At 40.6% G+C, this 19,336-nt stretch overlaps 1 protein-coding gene across 34 annotated transcripts in view; it reads right to left on the bottom strand.

The window, feature by feature from the left end:
* The window catches only part of ZMIZ1 (zinc finger MIZ-type containing 1), a 504,711-nt gene that overhangs the window by 116,826 nt on the left and 368,549 nt on the right, over positions 1-19,336 (bottom strand). Inside the window, exon 1 of one of the 34 annotated variants that reach the window (XM_038410181.2) lies at positions 6,773-6,910. The exons of 32 other annotated variants lie outside the window; for them this stretch is intronic. The gene's annotated coding sequence lies outside the window, so the exon portion shown is untranslated. Of the gene's footprint in view, positions 1-6,159; positions 6,379-6,772; positions 6,911-19,336 lie in introns of those variants that run through there. One more of the 34 variants, XM_038410182.2, reaches the window with a different exon arrangement.

Below are 19,336 nucleotides of genomic sequence, written 5' to 3'. Positions count from 1 at the left end.
TTGCTCTGTGGAGTCAATGTAAAGTCTTTGTAGGCAAATCAACCATTAAGAAATTATAATTTTTCTTCCCTGAGGAGCAGAAACAAAACAGGGATAACCAGCAGGAGATCTGACTGAAACAGAAAAGAGCATACTCTAGAAATGCTCCCTAAATGGTCAGAAGATATAGGCCAAATGTTTCTTCAAAGATAACCCTTCATTTCTGTACAGCTAGAAAAAGAATATGATTTCAAACAAAAGAAATATTATGTAGTAGCAACAAAAAAACAACATGATATTTAGGGCTACAAGCATTTCATTTCATTAGAGCTAAGACAGAAGGAGTTTTCCAATACCCAAGGCCAGATAGATATCTGACAGATAAGTGCACTGGAACCAACAATGATTTATCGATAAGAATAGACAAAAATCTAGGAATAAACCCAGATTACAGCTTAGTGCATGTAGTAAAAGGCATGGCACACTGAACATAAAGAGAATCAGAGATAAAACTATTGACAGCAACAAAATGAGAATGTAGAGAAATATAAGAAGTAAATCAAGTTAACAGAAGCTGGGAGACCTAAAAGTTGCTCAAGGCAGTCAAATAGCATTCTGTGATCAATAGAATCAAATGCTGCTGACAGATCAAGCAGGATCACGGCTACCTAAGCCACTGAAGTTTGCATGAACAAGTAAATCATGATGTGCTTTACCAAAAGTATTGGTGTTATAGCTAGGAGTGAAACCAGAGTGAAATTTCCCAAACAGTTTGACAGCTGCTAGATAAGACAGTGCAAGTAACTGCACCACAAACACACTTCCTAGAGATGTGGCCAAAACACAGGTAATTCATTGGCAAAGTTTTCTCACAATGCAAATTTTTTGCTTCTTAGTGATGCCCAGTAAAGAGATAAGATAACTTCTGGCACTTGCCTAAATTTATTATATCATTAAAACAAACAAGGGGCCAGACTCAGGATCTGACTTTAAGGTCAGGAGAGACTATCATGATCATCTGGTCTAACCTGCTGCACATTGCAGGCCTCACCCACCCACTCCTGTTTAACAAGGCTAAATGAAGTCTGGAGGGGCAGTGGTGGGAAACCAGCCTCTAATAATATCAGTTTGATCTTTGAAAAAAAGAATGACAGCCACTAAAATATTAGTAGTGTGATTTTTACACTGAGCGCTGTCCTAACTCTGCTGCCATTGAATGCAGTCGGAGCCAACTGAGGCCAAAGCTGAGTGTTGTTGAAAATACCACCCAAGAATTTTAAAACGTCAAGTATTTGTAAAAGAAAAGAACCTAGTGATGTTAACACAATCTAAAAATAAACTACAGGAAGCTCACATTTGCCAAGGCTTGTACGTTTTTGTTCACTTCCTCAATGGTGCCAAGATAAAATGTAACACTCATAGATGGATGAGTTTCAAGTAAGAGGTTGAAAGATACTAGGAGTCGTAGCTAGAAGCCTTCAAATCTGATTTGAGGAATTAGGTTTCAAGAAAAAAAAGAACAGGTATCAAGGTTTGATTTCTCACAACATTTTTGGGATTTACACTTGGATTATAATAGACAAAAATTAGGGACATGAATGGGTGGCTGAACATTTTTTTGTACTAATAAACACAATTTATGCTTCGGTGACATAGATGGTATGGGCTAATTCTCAACAGAAGGAGTCTTAGTGAAGTGGGTATCAGGATTAACAGTGCTGTGGAGAATTTGTAAAATATCAGGAATGACCTATGTTAGTGAAATGCAGCATGATTACAGGTATGTGTGTCTGAAACATTCAATACTGATGAAGTAACTACTGTTTCAACGTCATTCATTTTCATCCCTCTGTTCTCAGGGTTACTTTGTCTTCATATTGAAGAAGAAATTCTTAAAGGAACTTCTAATTAAGAGTGTAAAGATAGTATAAGTGTTCTGGGCTTTGCTCTCTTCAGTGAGTCCTGAATGATCCTAGGTGTGCGCCAGACGGGCTGTGTTTCACATTGACGATGAACGATAGACACACTTCACCACGATTTAATAGCAATTACTGCATGATTTTATTGTGCATTTGTGTACCTCTTATCATTTTCGAACATTTACATTTCATAAGGGCTCAACCATCTTTTAATGTTATGCTGATTTCCTGGCTGAAGGGCTTGTTCAGCCAAACACATTTGATTCTTGGCCAACTGTTTGCAAGCTTTTATTTATCCTGACAGGCCTTGATTGCTCTGCCCAAAGCCGTTCTTGGGGTCTGTCCCAAAGTGACCCACAGATGCCATTTTGATTGGGGTATGTCTGTGGGATGACAAGGGCAGATGTGGGCAGTTAATTCTCAATCATCTCCAGTACCTGTCACCCAAGAGGCAACTTGGCACAACAATATTCACTTGAATTATCTATTTATCTCTGGAAACTCAGGATGCTTATTCCAAGGAGAACCCGCTGGCTTTATATGCAGGTGTTTTACATTTTTGGTTCCACTAGAGGAAGAGAAGGCTTTCTAATTGTCTCTCTCCCACACACTTTTGCACACACTAATCATGAGGAGCTTTTTGATCACAATACTGTTCTAATAGAATAGAAGGGCCTTATTTAGAGTAGCGGAGGGGGAAGATCTACTCATCTGTGCCCTGTCTCCTATTCCGATCCCTATCTAGCATACTTATTAGGTGGGGAGTAACGCTGCCATAGTGCTAAGTGCTAAGCGATGGATTAGTGTTGTGTAGCAGTATTTCTTAGGCACTGATGAGAAAAGATGTGCTCACTTTTACTAATTTCACCTCCTTTCCTTGTCTGTGTAAACTGACTTTCTGTGTCACTTTCCAAACCCTGCTACAAACTGGAGTGGGAAACTTTGCCATCTTTTCTGATGGTTTTTTTCTCTGTATTTTTCTATCCCACTGTTGAAGCACCATAGAACAAGGGATTCATTGGACCTGAAGAGGATCTGGGGAGAAGGACTGGGGGAGGGGAGAGCAGTGAAAAAGACTGGGGTAGCTATGTTTACAGCACTCCCACTCTATGCTGAGATGGGGCTTGTTTCTTCCAGCCTATCTGAAAACTGCAATGGGCCATCGCTGTAGCCCAGCTTGTTGCAGGTTGTTTCATGGAAGTCTTCTGTAATGACTTCCTGTAAGTTTTCTGCATAAGACACCTAGCAGTTACTCCATTTATAGGGGCAACAAAAGAGGAAGAAATTACACTGTCAGACTCTTTTTACAGAGGTTAATGGATATCTCTGGAATGCCGATTTGTGTCAATAACTTTGCAAATCGTAAAAATTTATTTTGTTTGCTGACATTCCTAAAGCAATAAATGGCGAACAGGAAAAGTAAACTTGCCTCCTGTCTTAACACAGAATTCGATCTTTTCTTTTGAGTCATCTAGGGAAAGAGTATGAAATCCCACGGGGTGAAACTTCCCTGCTGGTTGAACTCTTATAGGATTTCTTTTTGTTCAGTAACATCCTTTTGCTGGCTATGAGAAAGCACGATCTACAGTGAGACACCCTTGAGATGCAAAAGCCTCAGTGACAACTAACACATAGACTTATGTGCTATCAGTTCAGCTTGTAACATACAGAGCAGCAATAAATAGCTTATACGCAGATTCTTATCCCTGGTTAAACGTCTTGGGTAGGCTACAGCAACTCTTAACCTAATTGTTATGCTAACCTTTAACACAAGAAGCCCATGTTGCCAGATCTCTCTCTAAATTACCTCACTATAATTAAAACCACATAGCTACTACACTGACAAGCGACTTATTAACCCCCATCCCAAAATGTACTCTCCACATTATTGTCTCGCTGTTTCTTTGTATTCCTGTCTTTCCGTAACCTTCTGTTGTCTCTCTTCTTATATTTAGATTGTAAGTTGTCTGGGGCAAGGACTGTCTTTCTGTTCTGTGTTTGAAGAGCACCTGGCCTGTTCCATGACTGGGGCTTCCCTAGGTGCTATGGTAGTACAAATTTTATATGCGTGTCACTCAAGCACAGTCAATGCAACATTTCTCTCAAGGCCATTCAAACAGACATGTGGAAATTTTATGTTTGCACCCATTCTACTACAGATCTATGCAAGATCAAAGACTTTAAGACTCAATTTTGGACCCCTCTTAGGTAAGCATTTTCATTTCCTACCATAAAATTGTCCCTTACATATTCAGATTGTCATATGTCTCATAAAAAGACACGATCAATGCAGTTACATTTCCCCCAAGAACTTTCTCTGCTGGCTCCTTCAAAAGCGAACCCGCTTCTCCCTAAAATTAATTTTAAATGTTTGTAAGCAATTTTTCACTTCAATTTCAGCCCAAGCACTTTGCTCCAGATGCCATTTTTATATACAAAATAAACCAAAAGAGAAATAAAAAAATTGCAGAGCAGTGTAGCACGAGGTAGGAAGAGAATGTATGTTTTTGTTCATTTAAAATGCAGCATCTACTTCTATCTATTATAAAACCAAGACAAAATCAACCGACAAGTGATTTCTGTGATAGAACCCATTCACATCTACAACAAGATCCACAGCAACAGATGCTTAAACAAATCTTATTAATAAAATTGTAATAACGCTCTATGCAAAAAAAAAAAGACTGGGTAACTATGAATAATTTCTTTGAACTTTATTTTTAGTTTAAGAACTCCCCACTTTTCAAATGGCATATTGCTCATACAGATGAAGTTTGTCATCTTGGCCCAATTAACTGCCTAACCTAACCTGATCAAGAAATCACTTCTTAAAATAAACCTGGCTATTTCATTATCAGGCTAGTTCATAGTTTCATCCTGCATGCACAAGAGAATACACTTCTACTTATTTGTCTTCAAAAATTAAATCCATAGGTTTTCATAGCAATCTCCCTTTCTACAGTTGTGTCATCCTGGCATAGGGCAACATGTAAGTGGTTGACAAGAATCTCTATAATTGCTCAGTTCAAGCCACTCTCTGAACTGAAGGCCTGATTCAAAGCCTGTTGAAGCCAATGGATTTTGGATCAGGCCCTAAATGGAAACAGTTCTACTGCATGTCTGACCCTGGATGACAGAAATCAATAGGTGCTTTGCTGCTAACTTCACTGGACACAGGATCAGGCTCAAACTACACAAGACAAAACAGGATTCCACAGGATCAGGAGAGTTGTTACATACTGTACTACTCTCCCACCAGTAAATAGCTGGAAGCATGCCATTCTTTACACCCACGTCGTTGATGTTTATTAGATACACAATTTTGAATTCCGAATTTATCATTCCAACCACAACTCTGCATGACTAATTTCTGTCCAAATTTAACTGAGACTGGTTTATTTCACTGTAAAACTATCACTTGCTCTGCTCCATGTAATTAAGAACATCACCAAGGGACTATTTAGCAGGACTTCAAATGCTTCAGTGTCACTAGTTTTAATTTCCGAACTTTTGAAATATTCTTTCAAATGTATCAATGGTGTCCTCTATTTTTTTTAAATAAAGCTAAATATCACAATTAGTATTGAAGACTGCATTCCACATGGGAGGAAAGAATACCTGTCAACTTTAGTACCTGAGATTGCTATTGACAACATCATGTCTGTGCCAGTTTCCTTGAAACCACTTGCCAGGATGCACGTTAGTTGTAAGTTATGTACAGCAAGGTCTTTATGAAAGCAGCGTAAATGAAATGGTGACGACACTTATAGTATTTGCTGTTTCCAGAATATCTTTTGGAATATACAACATTCTGACAGTAAAGACAGTTTAAGAAAATGCCATCAGTGCTTGATGCACATTCTGCTTTTATGGTTGCAGGTAAAAAGAAAAAAAAAATCTTGTAAAATGTCAGCTTACAAGTCAACATTTCACCCTCTAAAATAACAATGTCCTATGGCTCAATCAATCAAATTAACAAGATCTGAATATCCCCCAGCTTCCCAAATTCTCTTCAGGGGCAAGCACAAGGAACAGTAACTGTATGCAAATATGTCCCAGTTTCCTACTCAGGTCTGTCTTTCATCTCCTTATTCTGCCTTTTCCATCTGACAACACGCAGCATGGCTTTTCCCACAATGCTCTCTCTCTCTCTGTCACACATACACCACACATACAGTCTCAGACAGACTGGAGCAAACACACGCACGCACGCTCGCACACATCCATACACACTCCCTCCCCCCAAAAGAAACCAACTTACCCACAAGTTATATTTCATTCAAAAACTAGTCCTCCTCTGCTCCCCCTCCTCTGTTTTTCCTGCCTCTCTTCTGTTGCAGAAAAAGGCCACATATGTCTGAAAACACTTCTAGGCAGAAACCATCTAGTGCAGAACAAAGACAGCCAGGGTTGCCTTAATCTCAGCATAAGGCAGCCAGTAGCTATTTTCAAGCTTGTTCTCTCTCTCCCCCCCCCTCTGAGGGCACCCTGCGCTGCTGTTTCTTTCTCTCTCTCTCTCTCTCTCTCTCTCCTCTTTGCCTGTCCAGCCACTGCACAACACACATCAATTATTCATTGCTTGTCTCCCGGTTTCCAGGCAAAACCAATCACAGATGGAGTCTTGCTAATGGGCTCATGCCGTACTTGCCAACAGGCTATTTGTGCTCAAGCTACAACCCTCCAGAGACAATAAAGAGAATCAGGTTAAGCTTTAAAACTTCACACATACACGAACAGACCTGAAACAGCGATGTGCATGTCAGCATCCATATGACATTGCTTAGGAGCATGTCTTCAGCGCCCAGGATGCAAGAAGGCTGCTTTAAATCTTCTGAAAGGGTTTTAAGAAAAATCAAACACTCAGAAAATCTCACCTCAGCTGCACGTTACTGATATGGCTGGTTTTCTTTTCTGTGACTAGTGATCCATCTCTCCCATTACACACCTCTCTCTCATCCATATACACATCCCCTTCTCTCTCTCTCTCTCTCTCTCACTCACTCACTCACACACACACACACACACACGCAATCACAGCCACTTTGCCCAGAAGGGAGAGAGAGAAAGGAGGAGGGGAGGGGGAAAAAACCCAGGCAGCTCACATTTCAAACTTGCAAGGAGGGGTGGTGCTTAGAGCACTAGGACAAAGCCTCTTTATTTGGCATCCAGCCAAAATACTAAAATAAAATCCCTTGATCAATTAATTTGAAGCAACTCTAGTTCGAGTGTGTATAACAAATCATTAAGGGCGCGAAGGCTGAAAAGCCTTCAGAATTGGAAAAATTACTACACTTGTTTCCCCCCTCCCCTGCTCAGAATGCTGTTGACTAAATTCATCAAACTAGTCATGCTAATTAGCGCCAAGAGAAGCCTCTGCATTTAGGCAGTGCTGGTGGCTTCCTATGTGAAGAGGAATCAGTCCACTGGAGGCAGAGTGGGAGGAAGTTAATGGACAAGTTTTCTAGTTGGATATATGTTAAATATGCATCAAGGGCATGATTGATCTTAGTTACTTGTTGAAACACAGGAAGGTTGGTTAGTGCCATTTGATCAGCACTTATATCAGAATTTATTTTTGGGGGTGTATGCGGTGGGTTGTGAGGAAGGAAGGAAGGACTGTGTTACTTGAGCCTTCATTTTGATTTAGCCTTGATAATCCAAGATACTGCAACAACACTGAGCATTTATATATCACTTAAATATACAAAGCAACATCCAAGTATTTAGCCCTGCCAAATGGATAGGAAATATTTAGATGGGGAAACTGAGGCACAGAGAAATGAAGACTGTGCTTTCAAAGGAGCCTAAGGGAATTCAATGGAAGTTAGGCACCTAACTCCCATGGCCTGCTTTGAAAATCTCACTCAAATGATTTCCTCAAGACCACAGAGAATGGCAGGATTAGAACTCAGTTCAAGCCCCCTCAACTCCCTACCTGTGGCTCATTCTTCTTAATAACTCCAATAATTTTCCATGTAACATACTAAAACCGTGTAAGTTTAAAATTAGACCCATGGGCATTTTAAGTCAGTTCAACACTTCAAAGTACTCTTTACAGAGAAAGATATTTCAATAAGCTCTTCTGGGTAAAGGCTTTCTATATGGAGTTGACAATATAAAAGATAAGAAAGAAACGTACAGGAAGTGTATGTGACTTTTTTCCCCTCCTCTGAGGGAAAACTGGCAGTTTAAGTTGTGGCTGACCAAGAATCAGCCTTTTCCTGACATAGCATCCTGTGGTAAATAGCCACTTCCTTCCCAGGCACAACCTTCACAAATGTACCTCCACTTCTTAAAGGGGCACTGGGACATTTTAGCATAGAGCTCACTGAGTTAATATGCTGCTCCTTCCATTCCAAAAAAAGGAAACGGACTATAAATTAAAAAAAAAATACTAGCAGATCCACCTGCATTCCCTTTTGTTAAAGAACCTAAGAAGACTCTGCATTTGTTTCCAGTATTCACAATTACTCACCAAACCATGTTTTCAATAAATAAATAAATTAAAAGTGTCTACAACATGATTGATAAGGTCATCAAACTACCAGAGATACCAACGTGTGGTTCTGCTCTCAAAAGTGATTCCATAAAAATGACATTGTCAGGTTCAGTGTTTATTTTTTTTCCTGTGAATCCAGATCACACAAGTAAAAATACATTTTATTTTCACTAACTTCCATCCCTGAAAATACAGCTTCAGGTCAGACAGTCAAACTGGGTTCTCTCTTTCTCTCATAGTTCTCAGAGTAGCAGCTGTGTTAGTCTGTATTCGCAAAAAGAAAAGGAGTACTTGTGGCACCTTAGAGACTAACAAATTTATTTGAGCATAAGCTTTTGTGAGCTACAGCTCACTTCATTGGATGCAGTGTAAAAAGGTGCTTGCTGCAAGTCAAATTCTCCTCTCCGTTACACCTCTGCAAACCCCAGAGCTGCACAAGTTCAACTAATGACAGAATTTAAAAACAATATGGTTTGCACAGGTGTCACAAAGGGCAAATTTGGCCTATATAAGCATTAGTATTGATGCATGTATGAGATGGAAGGAATCCAGCTAGATTCTCACAGGCCACAGAGAGAGAGTCTGCAGGACTGATAGAAAAAACAAACAAACAAATCTCAAAACAAAAAATATTTTAATTTGCAAACTGATCAAATCTGAGATGGAGGCAATGAGAGAAACACACAGAATTCATGAAACTGTTTTTATCACTTTTCAGAATAGAACTGCACTTTAAGAAGATGTGAATTATATTGATTGGCAGGCAGAGAAAATGATAACATGCCTGAGTTTCAGATGACAATGTTATTTGGAACTGGCAAAACTATGAGGAATTTAGGATGATAATCCTGAACAAAGACCAAATTCCTTGCTGGTGTAACTCCACTGATTCATCCGATGAAGTGAGCTGTAGCTCACGAAAGCTTATGCTCTAATAAATTTGTTAGTCTCTAAGGTGCCACAAGTACTCCTTTTCTTTTTCCACTGATTTCAGAGTCTGAAGTTATGCCCAACGAAAAAATTAACCCAAATATTCACTTTATGTATAAATTTATATATATAATTTAAATATGTAAATTTATATGTACATATATACATACTCAGAGTGCTGTGCTGGTTTCAGATTTTATTGCAATTACAAAATTTTCACATAGCTCTAATCCCAATGTTATCATATTGCATAGTAAAAAAAAAAAATAGAGGACTTTTTAAGATCATCTGGAGTAGCCTTTTCAAAATCAAGATTGACTGCTTCCCTGCATGAAAACAACACTGAAATCTGAGGTTTTCAGAAGAAAATATATAGAGATATAATTTCCACTTTGATATGCTTACACTTTTTTTAAACTTTTGTTAAAAAAAGATAACTATTTTTTTTCTGCTATTATATTCACTTTCCAGTATCAGAGTGTAGGTTTCTCTTTAAACTGCCTGTCTTTTCAACGGAAGTGGTTTAGAGTAGAAAAATCATTTATCTAAAAATTATGTACTTACTTCTCCTCTGACAAATCTTCAGCAGGTTTTAATCCCACCCTGCCACTTGAAATACCACTTTCTGTGATGACTTTTGAGTCACAGTTGTCAGAGGAATCTGGCACTGTAGTCAAATGGATTAAATCATACTTCATAGCCTACCGTATTTTGGCAAAGAAGTGGTTTATCATTTGTAGAAATTAATCTTAAGAGTTTTTTCTGCAGGGCAAATTCCCAATCATTTTTAAGATTACTATGTTTAAGCCCCAATGACAGCAGTGTGTCAAATTACATCATAGGAAGGGTTGTCTCGTGCAGTGATAACTATTAACAAGACACACTGAAGTCATTTACTACTGGGAGGAGTGTGTGTCTTGCTGGGGAAGCCATTTTTAAAAACCGGTGTAGGAGAGCAAGCCCAGTGGCTGTGCTTTGTGCTGCCATTTGGGAAAACACAGATTCTGCTGCCAGGAAAACTGCCTCGCTCCTGTGACTAGAGAAGCCTGGTGTCTTTTGAACTCTCAGTGTCATTCAACCCTTGAGGGAAGAGCGATGAGTGCTTTATTTGCAACACCTCTAGCTGATTAAGGAGAGATGGTGATAGGCTCCCAGAGGAGTATTGCCCAGCACTTATATCTACCTTGAACTATAAACTCTTTAATGCAGGGACTATCTATTTTTGCATACTGTGCAGTGCCAAGCACATTATTAATGCTAAATAAAACCTAAAAATATAAACAATAATAAATAATAATAATAATAAACAAACAGCAATAAACATTTCTCAGCAAGCGGAAGAATGAAAATAAGTGGGCTGCAGAAGGGACATTGAACCAGTCTCCAATTTCAGAGTAGCAGCTGTGTTAGTCTGTATTCGCAAAAAGAAAAGGAGTACTTGTGGCACCTTAGCGACTAACAAATTTATTTGAGCATAAGCTTTCGTGAGCTACAGCTCACTCCATCGGATGCATTTGGTGGATTAGTGCTAATTACAGTGTCAGACACACATCAGTGGTGCCCAATGTATTGGGGTATCATGATACTTCAGTGTGGTTTCATTATTGTGGCAAGCAAGACACTAATGTGGAGGGGCAAAGCAGTTTAGAGACATGAAGTGCAGGGTGTGAAGGAACCACTTATGCTCTTTGTCAAGGTCAGCAACGATGTCAGTTATTCCCAATTCTTGAATAACATGACACTTTGCATAACTAAAGTATAACTTGGCAAGTTACCCATAATGAAAGAAATAGAGCATCTAAAATTATCCAAAGGCCCAATCTGGCAATCCTTATTCAATGGGAGTTTTAGTGGAGTAAAGTCTTTCACTGCAGGATCGCTCCTTCAGTACATTACCTCAAAGATTATTTATCTAATGCAGACAGAAATGCCATCGCTGTGTATACCTCTTAGCACTGATGCAATGGCTTTTAAAAACCCTTTAGAAGAATTACAATTACATATTAAAAATACAGAGACTACATGGGTCAGTGGCCTTGTGGGTTTTTTTTTAAATGTCTCACAGTAGACTGCATCAGTAGAAGCTGTTATAAATCACAAGGCTGCATCCTAGTCAGAAAGCAGCAATAGACTTTAAAAAGAAGAAAATCCTTTAACTCAGCATCAAGTGCCTTTCATGCATAATCCACTTTTCCAAGATCAAACCAACTCAATCTGGAGAGGTCTGAGAGGAAGCCCATCATATTGAGCAAGGAAAACAAACTCTGTAAGGTGGTTTAGTCCTGTTCTTTTGTTTATATCAAAGGTTGCTACTCTACACATCTCACTATAACTAAAAAATTACAGTCCATACCCCTGGAGTCCCCATCTCTGCCAGGTGTCTCCAAGAGCAAGGCAGAAAAGTTCCAGAATGTAATGTAGCATCTTGGCTCACACAGGCTCCCTCTTTTCACCACAGCTACCCTGGGCTAACTTGCATGGACTCTAAAATTTTAATATTCTGAGGTAGCAAAGAATACTGGAAATACTGAAAGCACTGCCCTTTGGACAAGCACACCCTATATCTGTTCAAGTGGACTTGACCTCTTCATATTTTCTTTGACAATCTCAGGTGCCATTTTTAATGTTTAAGACCTTGGACATTTTTATGTTCTTGTACAACCCCATTATAAAAGAACCTTCTCTCCACCAACCCTACAGAGGGGTCAGAATGGCCTGTGATTATGCAAGCTCAAACCTACTGTAATGAGGAAATATCTCCCCTTTTCCCTTTATAATCACCATCGTCTTCGGAAGAGGAAGCCCACCTTACAACCCCTAGTCACTTATTAGCGTAGGATTTTGCTACCTTCTCATCTCTTTTTCTTTTTTATTAAATGTCTTTACCATACATAGATCCAAAAGAGCTATGACAATTACAACAAAATATGGAAAACTACAGAAAGATAGGAAAAAAGCCAAATTCATCATGTTCATACATTTACATTTTATTCACTACTATCCACTGTAAGAATAAAGAGGGAAAAAAGAACCAAAGCAAAGAGAAAGGAGGACACAAGGGAAAGATCCCACTCCCAACATAGTGTGGCAGACAGAAAACATACCCTGCAGAACCAGAAAATTGCTATACAATGACACGGTCAGTCTCCAGTGCTGTTCCCCATCAATAGAGCTCCCTGTACACATGGCTATCTATCAGACAACTCTAAAAAGATAGACTAAATATTCTCAAATCTGTGGAGTTTTTTTCCTTCTTTTCGTCTTTCAAGAGCTACTTTTTCACTTAACTCACCACGACTGTTTTCTACCCTTAGAGGTGTAGGTGACTTCCAGCATGATGAGATTAGATGTCATACTGTTAAGAATAATGAGGTTCACAGGAACCAGCATTTTTGTGAATTCCTCATGTGGGAGATTTAGGTTGGGGAGTCCCACTATAAACATTTCTGGTTACAGCAAAAGAGAAGCTCCTATTAAATTATTACATTTCCCTACTCACCAATGCTCCTAATTTGTAGACAGTCCTATACAAACTACCAGATAGGTGGAATCCAGGAATGTACATCTCCAACAGTCATTTGCATCTCTAATGACTCCCTTGGACACAGCAGTTGGAGTCCATTGCATGCAAAGCACTTCTGGTGAATTAGACAGAGACAGAGATTCATTGAGGCCTTTTTGTACCAAGTCCAATTTTATTACACTGTTGCGTGATCAAGGGGATTCCCAAAACCAGGCACCATTTATTTTCAACTATCTCTGTTCTTTTTTCAGTAGCCTTCATTAAGTAAGTAGATACTTATGCAGAGGGGCTGGGCAAGCTGCCCCAATTTTCCTTTTTTACTTCAGTAAGATGCAGAGATGCAGAGACTACTTTTAGATGGGGGCAAATATGATTGACTAATTCTAATGGGTTTATATATTATTTAAAAGATAAAGCTCCCTGTTTTTGCCTATATTTATTTCACAAGACCACCCTTTTGTGCCTGCCTAGTCTAGCATTATATATTGATGATCATTCAAGCTCATTAGAGGCATCACTTGTTTCATTTTCATATTGTACCTTCTCCAGCATCTAAGCACAGCTCAAAGCCCACCATGCCTCTCCAACAATGGGAGACCAGTTACATCTAGGAGGTAGCATTGTCTCTGTTTGTTAAGCACTTGGGGATTAGAGTAACTGTCTATTGACTTCAGCTGGAGCAGAGTTAGACCAATGCTACCCAGGCATTTACTATTATTTATTTGGTTCCACTCCTCTATTTGTTTTGGATTTGCTGTGTGACAGCGAACTAAAGCCACACCTTGGCACAGGCATGCAGGGGATTAACTATAGCTAAGTTTCTTCCTCTCCCTGCAAAAGGTGCTCAGGGTGGACAATGAGGCAGGTCTGGAGACAACAAGCTAAAAAGAAAGAGGACAGGAAACTCTACAAGGAGGTGGCAGGTGGGGATGCCTTGCAGTAAAGAAAATTCCATCCTCAGTCACTCCAAGACTAACAGTAAAAACCCTGGTCTGGGTTCTGTTTTTTCTTGGCACTGTAAGACCATTTTGTTTTGTTTCAGCTGCTGTCAAGGTTGCTCTCTAAGACCCTCAGGAAATAAAAGCCTTCAGGAAAACAAGGTCAGCCTAAATGACTGTTTTTACTTTGATTATTACAAACATTTCACTACCACATATCATACCATACCGTGTATCACCAAATGTCATCTCCTCCTCATTCCATCCCCAGTCCCCATTCAGGGCCATTCAAATGGTGCTATGAATAGGGGCCTCAGGGTTTGCTTGTGCTCACCTCCTTGAGCCTAAGCATGTTACTGTCTGACGCAGCTGAGTTCCAACAGCCCAGGGGAATGCAAAGGTTCCCTCTCAAGCACAACTCATTCACATACAGCCACAAGAGCGAAGCCGAAGTTTTAGAGGGACCAGAACTCAGAAAGAACAAGTGATGCAAATGCACTGAGTGGGACATGAATAAGATAGGAAAAAGCTAAGGCTATCCCCTCATCTTCCCACAATGGTTTGCACCTTCTGCATTGGAAAGTCAACAAGAGAACACCAGTCCCACGCTGGATGTGAGTTGTTAGAGCATTAGAATTCAAATGTAATGGGAAAGCTGAGATGAAACTGATCTGATTCCATTAAAAAAAACAGAGGACAACGTTGGATGCCCCTCTCCCAAGACCACCATCAAATCATGAAAACCATCACAAATGCACAAAGCTCTCTTACTGGTGCCATACTGCATATGCTAGAGGAAGATGCAGAAGTTGTCAGAAGGCAACATTATCCAGAATCATGTAAGGAATAGCATCAGGGTTTTAGGCCACAAACACTGACCTATCTTGAGAGGGGACCAAAGTCTGGAAAATCTTTCCCTTCTACATGTAAAAAGCTTAGGGTTGTGTGTGTGTGCGCGCGCGCAATTCTTTTAGGAAATACCACTAGGTCTTTTGCTAACTGTCTACAAACCTGTGCACATATGCCATATACTTGCTTTTCATATTAATCTGACAGAAAGTCATCCAAAATTGCTTTTAGTGGATACTGAGATGAAGCATGGATCCAGTGTTTCAGCTCAATAAGGCAAATTTTTCTTGACGTGGACCAAATCCAGTTGTCACCTTTTTTCTCCTTGCACCAATCTGACTTTAAGAGCATCCCTCAATACCCATATTTGACTGTACACTAAGGAGAATCACAATATTAGCAAAACCCAAATAGAATTATTAAAGTTTTGTGCTTTTCTGCTATTTTGAAAGTGAACATATGCAGTTACTGCAGAAGAAAGGGAATAGACCTGAATGGAAAGCGGTGTAGCTCAGAGGAATACCAAGAGAACACTTGTAGGTAATTGCTACGGCTACATAAAGAAGAGTTTCAGGGATAACAGATATTTACGAAATTACTCTCTACAGCACTCTGTTCAAAGCAGGTAGTTCGGCAAAAACTGCGGGTTCTTATTATAAGAAAGTCCACAGCTTAATCTTGGTATTTCAGTACTATGGGCCTGATTCTCATTTACACTTTATGCCACCTTAGCAGTCTAAAGGAGCCTCAGTGTGTGTGTTTCAATACTGGAAAGCATTTCATATAGCTAAAAATGTCTTAGACCCCATTAGCTTATTCAGAAACTGAAAAAAAGATTCACTTCAACATTTTTTGCTGAGGGGAAAAATATCTAACAATTTATGAGAACAAAATTAAAAACAGCAATTAACACAGGCTTCTATCTTTAGTAATTATTCATATACCTGTTTAGCTGATAATAAGTCGTAGCTCCAGGCTGTCTGCCTGCATTGCTAGGACGCAGACAGCAACCTTTGCTAAATTGACTCTATTGGTTATACTCATGCTGCAAGAGCTGTTTTCAAGGACAGATGTACAATGTTATATGGGTAAAGAGACAAGCAAATTAGAGATGGGTGCTCTGTCAGAATCGAACTGAAAAACTTGTATCAGCATTTCCCTACATTAATAAGGCCTTACATTTTTAACTCTTCACCTTCTGGCTATTATGGGGATGCAAGAAGCATCTATACCCACAAGTACAATATATAGGAGAGTTTTGTCTTCTAAAATACATTTATTTATTTAATCCCTGAAATGTAATGGATGGTCAAAACCAAAACAATAGCAAGAGTATGAAAAGGTGTACTATGGCGATTCATAAGGAGCATTTAATCCCAATTAGATCATGGTGCATATTATATCACAGATTATGGATTAAGCAAATTTAAAACAACTGAGCAAAGTGACAGCAAATTGTGGTTTTGCTATTAACCACTAAAATACAATGAATTAAAGGTGTTCAAAAAATATGACAAACATTTTTTAAAAATTTTTGTAGCCAAGTTTCTACGAAAAAGATGTATCGCAATGTTGGAAATTTTTCACCATCTCTATTCTGAAGTCACAGGAGGTGCTATGCTGCCTAATGGATAGAACACTGGACTGGGATTCAGGAGATCTGGTTTCTATACATGGCTCTGCCACTGGCCTGCTGAGTGGCCTTGTGCAAGTCACTTTGCTTCTCAGTGCCTCCCCAGTGCTGTAAAATAAGCATGATCATTACCTCCTTTGTAAAGTGCCTTGAGATCCACTGATGAAAAGCTCTATAAGAGCTAATTATTATTATTATTATTACTACTATTATTATTTATGAACAAATGAAGGCAAGCAACAATTACTTAGGCCTATACTAGAAAAGATTTGCCAGTATAGCAAACCCCGTCTAGGGAGATGCAACATATCAGCAAAAAAAAGAGTGCTTTGGACAATAAATAAACTATTATAAATAATAAATTATAATAAACTATAATAAACTACACCACAAGCACATTTTTGCCAGTGTAACAGCACCTATAATAGGGCATTTGCCAATATAGAAATGTGGTTAAAAAAATCATCTCCCTAACAAACATATCAGCAAAAGTTCGTATTGTAAACCTGGCTTAACTGCAGGATGACAGCATGAGAGACTGAAATCCCCTGAGAGACTGGTAATGGGTTTGTTGTGACCAGTGAAACTGGAATCAGAGGGCCCACATTCTCTGGAGGGGCTGCTATTGACAAGACACGAAGAAAACAAACACCGTTCAGAGTTAGACTAGAAGCAACTCAGCCACATGGAGAGGGCAGTGCACAGGGCTTAATAATGTTCCACTTGTTCAGCTTAGCCTGCATTCAGCTTCACTCTTTGCCAGAGGTGAAAGTAAGCCGGTCCGATCCGGTCTACCGGCAAGAGCTGATACGCTGTGCCCGACCGGACCAGTTTCCCCAGGCTGGCGATTTAAAGGGCCCGGAGCTCCCTGCAGTGGCTGGAGCCCCAGCCCTTTAAATCAACTTCTAAGCCCCACTGCCGGAGCTCCAGGGTAGCAGCGGCAGGGCTCCACTGGTGATTTAAAGGGCCCAGAGCTCTCAGCCGCCTCTACAGCTGGTAGCTCCAGGGGTGATTTAAAGGGCCTGGGTATTAAAGGCCCCGCTTCTTCTGGTTGAGGCCACGCCTCTTCCGGTTGAGCCCACACCCCTTGCTCAGGACTCCAGTGTACCAGTAAGTCCTTTAAGTTACTTTCACCCTTGCTCTTTGCAAATGAAACAGGATAGCATCTTTCACCTGTGCCAGTTTTCATCATCATGTTCCTATTACGCCTCTGGCATTTAGTTCAGTGACAAAGCTCCTGTTTCTGGCAAGTCTTTCAATGGTTCCCCAGCTGTGCCCCAGATTTTTCAGCTCGGCTTCCAAAGCTCTTCGCCAAGCTGTTTACGGGAAGCCTCGTTTTCACTTGCCTTCAGGTGTCCATCTTATTACCACTCTGGTGATGGAATCAGCTTCCATCCGACCGATTGATCTCCATCACATGACCCATCCATCTCCAACGCCTCCTGGCAATGATGGGTCTCAGATCCTCTTGGCTGCACTGTGTCAATAGATCTTGGTTTGAGACTGTTCAGGGCCAAAAGATACGGAGGATTTTTCTGAGGCAGGTTGTATGGAATGAAGAAAGTTTGGACATGTCATAGTTTTCCATTCTCCAGCATTCTTCACTATAAAGTAGTGTTGAAAGTACGCAGCTCTGATAAATCTTAAGTTTTGTTTTGGTGTTGTATTTTGAGGATTTCCAAACTCTATTTAAGCTCCTGAAGGCGTTCCTGGCTTTATTGATTTTGTTCCAGATGTCCTGGCTTGTTTCACCGTCCTGGCTGATGGCGCTGCCCAAGTATGTGCATGTTTCTACATTGATGAGAAGATAATCCTCTATCTGTACTGGTGATGGTGAGTGTAGTGGGGCGCTGCAGGAGAGCAGGGGTTAAAAGCAGCCCTTGGAGAGGGCTGTGGCTGGGACCCAATTAGAAAAGGGATTAAGAGCAGCTGAGGGAGGCTGGCTGGCTAGCTGGCCCCAGTGTGGCTAGCTCAATCAGGGCACAGCTGGCCCTGATAAAAGGGCAGTGAGCTAGGAGACAGAGAGTCCCACTCCACCCTTGGAGTGGGAATGACCTAACTGCCTGGGAGCACAGGGTACCTGAAGCAGAGCAGTGCTGGGGAGCTCTGACCTGGCGAGTCCCCAGGCTGAGGCCTTGCTGAATGCCAAAGGAGGTACTGGGGCTGCAGGGAGAAGCTGGGCCAAGAAAGGCAGCAGGTCCAACCCCCTTGCCAATGATGAGTGGCCATTACAGACTGCAGTCTGCCCCAGAGAAAGGGGGCTAGATGATGACTGGCAGTAGCCACTGAGGCAAGGTGGGCTTAGAGGGTTGGGGGTTCCCTGGGAGGGGAGACTCAGAGTGTGGGATACTGCTATGGGCAGAACCCCAAGGGAAAGGGGCACTGGGGTCTGGGAGGAACAGGGGCCTGAAGCAGGAGAGACACTGGCCAGCCGGGGGCGCTCTGAATGCTGGAATTGAGCTAATTCCCGGACGACCAGCAGGAAGCGCTACGGCAGTGAGTCTGCGATCTGCGGCAGTGAGCCAATATTAAAGGTCATGGTATCTGTCTGATTGCAGTTGATTTTCAGTCTAATTTTCTGACTGAATGCGTTGAGTCAAGTTGTTTTTTCTTGTATTTGGGTATGTGATAGGAGAGCGACATCATCTGTGAAGTCCAGGTCTTCAAGGGATGAGAAGAGTGTCCATTTAATGCTTCTTGGCATGTCTTCTGTTGTACATCAATTACCCAGTCAATGGCAATGTTGAAGAGGATTGCAGACATGACACACTCCTCACATACTCCTGTTTTGAGTTCAAAACTGAGCTCACTGCATGTAAAGTTGCAATAGAAGCTTTTGATTACGTTGATTATACGGAAAGGAATTCCATATGCCTGCAGAATGCGCCATAGGCTGGTCCTGTGAATGCTATCAAAAGCCTTCTTGAAGTCTATGAAATTTATGTAAAGTTGCCGTTGCCATTCTAAGCACTGTTCTATTATGTTTCATAGAGTGAAGATCTGGTCTGTGCATCCATGCCCTTTCCGAAAACCAACTTGCTCTTTTCTGAGAACGATATCAACTGC

This window comes from Dermochelys coriacea, chromosome 7, assembly GCF_009764565.3.
Source record: "Dermochelys coriacea isolate rDerCor1 chromosome 7, rDerCor1.pri.v4, whole genome shotgun sequence".
Classification (NCBI taxonomy): domain Eukaryota; kingdom Metazoa; phylum Chordata; order Testudines; family Dermochelyidae; genus Dermochelys; species Dermochelys coriacea.
Note: the sequence above shows the minus strand (reverse complement) of the source record. Positions and strands in the feature narration are given on the sequence as shown.